The following is a 2,593-nucleotide window of genomic DNA, read 5'->3' as shown; positions in this document are numbered from 1 at the left end:
ATTAATTGGTCTTCCTTGTAGGCATATGGATATTATCCTATCACTGACAGCATTGTACTTCAGGATACATCTTGATACATTCTTTGTAATGATGAATGCCACACCATTCCTCTTCAATTTGTCATTCCCAGCATAGTAGATCATATGATTGTCTGATTCAAAATGGCCAAAACCAGTCCATTTCAGCTTACTAATGCCTAGGTGTGGCAGTTTGGTTTGTGCGTCAACTTGACTGGGCCTGGTTGAGTGGCTGGGGAGCTGGTGGTAGTTAATCCCCATGAGGAGGCTGGCAATCAGCTCCATGGTGGAATCTACTGGGAGCAGCTGAGTAGCTGCCTTTTTTATGTAGTCTGCTTCCTGTATATAAGGAGAAGCTTTTAGAATGGTCTCTAGCCTATGGCACGCTTGGACCCTGCATGTAGCCATGTCTTTGTTGAGCAACCTGCTATATACTATGCCGACCTTGGGACTTACAATGGACTTAAGTTAATGGCCTGCCGTGTGGTTTGGTAACATCAGGACTATGCCTTTTTACTTGTCAACCTTGGGGATTCTCAGCCTCAGCAGCCAGCAGCTGTCTGAGTGAAGAAATGCCTCCAGCTCCAGTGGGCTGGGAACAGGAGGCAAAGCTGGACTCCAAGGTTGAGGGGCTTTCACCCAGCCCCTAGAGCCTGGCACTTTTAACTTGGACTTAAAGCCTCCAAATTGTAAGAATAAACTCCTGTTTGTTAAGACCATCCCATTTGTGGTGTATTCCTGTCAGAGCAGCACTAGGTAACCAGAACACTAGGATATCGATCTCTATGCATTCCATTTCATTTTTGACAACTTCCAATTTTCCAAGATTAAAAATTCATACATTCCATGTTCTGATTATTAATGGATGTTTGCAGCTGTTTCTTCTCTTCTTGAGATGTCCACATCAGCAAATTGAGGTCCTGAAAGCTCTAGGCTATCCATATCATTAAGATCAGCTCTACTCTGAGGAGGCAGCTCTTCTCCAGTCATATTTTGAGTGCTTTCTGACCTGAGGGGTTCATCTTTTAGCACTGTATTGCACAAGTTTCAGGGCTATTCATAAAGTTTTCCAGTAACATATCAGACAGTGTTTCCCTGCTATTCATAAGGTTTTCACTGACCAATTCTTCAAGAAGCGGATGCCCTCTTCCTTCTTCTGAGTCTCTTAGTCTGGAAGCTCCACAGAAACCTTTCCACCATAGGTAACTCCACTGGCATTTGAAACACCAGTGTCATAGCCTCTAGCCTCACAGCAACACTCAAGGCACCACAATATGAGAAACTGACAGACAAGGTTGTCTCTCTTGTTGTTGTTGTTGTTGTTAGGTGACATTGAGTCATCTCTAACTCATAGCGACGCTATGCACAGCAGAATGACAAACTGCCCGATCCTGAACCAGCTCCATGATTCTCGCTATACTTGAGCCCACTGCCGCCACCACCATGTCAATCCACCTTGTTGAGGGCCTTCCCCTCTTTTGTCAACCCTCCACCTTACCAAGCATGACATCCTTCTCCAGGGAATGGTCCCTTCTGATAACATGCCCAAAGTATGTGAGACAAAGTCTGGCCATTCTTGCCTCCAAGATGCATTCTGGCTGCACTTCCTCCAAGACAGACCTGTTAGTTCTTTTAGCAGTCCATGGTACTTTCAGCATTCTTTGCTAACACCACAACTCAAAAGTATCAACTCTTCTTCGGACTTCTTTATTCATTGTCCAGCTCTCACATGCATATGAAGTGACTGAAAATACCATGGCTTGTGTCAGGTGCACCTTAGTCCTCAAGGAGACATCTTTGTTCTTCAGCACTTGAAAGAGGTCCTTTGCAGCTGATTTGCCCAGTGTTATATGTCACTTGATGTCCTGACTGCTGCTTCCATTGGCAGTGATTGTAGAATCAAGCAATCTGAAGTCTTTGACAATTTCAATCTTTTCTCCATTTATCATAATGCTGCTTATAGGTCCAGTTGTGAGGATTTTTGTTTTCTTTATATTGAGATGTAATCCATACTGCAGACTGTAGTCTTCAATCTTCATCAGTAAGTACTTCAAGTCATCCTCACTTTCAGCAAGCAAAGTTGTATCATCAGCATATTGTAGGTTGTTAATGATTCTTCCTGCAATCCTGATGCCACGTTTGTCTTCATATAGTCCAGCTTCTCAGATTATTTGCTCAGCATACAGATTGAATAAGTAATGGTAAAAGGATACAACCCTGACACACTCCCTTCTTGATTTTAAACCATGCAGTGTTCCCTTTTTCTGTTTGAATGACAGTCTCCTGGTCTATGTATAGGTTCCTCATGAGTACAATTAAGTGTTCGGGAATTCCCATTCTTCTCAATGTTATCCATAATTTATTATGATCCATACAATCAAATTTTTTTGCATAGTCAATAAAACACAAGTAAACAGCTTTCTAGTATTCTTTACTTTGAGCCAAGATTCATTTGACATCAGCAATGATATCCCTTGTTCCATGTCCTCTTCTGAATCCAGCCTGCACCTCGGGATGTTCTCTGTCAATATACTGCTGCAACCGTTTTTGAATTATCTTCAGTAAGATTTTACTT

The sequence above is a fragment of the Orycteropus afer genome, unplaced genomic scaffold (assembly GCF_000298275.1).
Source record: "Orycteropus afer afer isolate SDZICR_OR568_19922 unplaced genomic scaffold, OryAfe1.0 scaffold00026, whole genome shotgun sequence".
Taxonomy (NCBI): Eukaryota; Metazoa; Chordata; class Mammalia; order Tubulidentata; family Orycteropodidae; genus Orycteropus; species Orycteropus afer.
The sequence above is the reverse complement of the archived record's forward strand: the minus strand, read 5'-3'. Positions refer to the sequence as shown.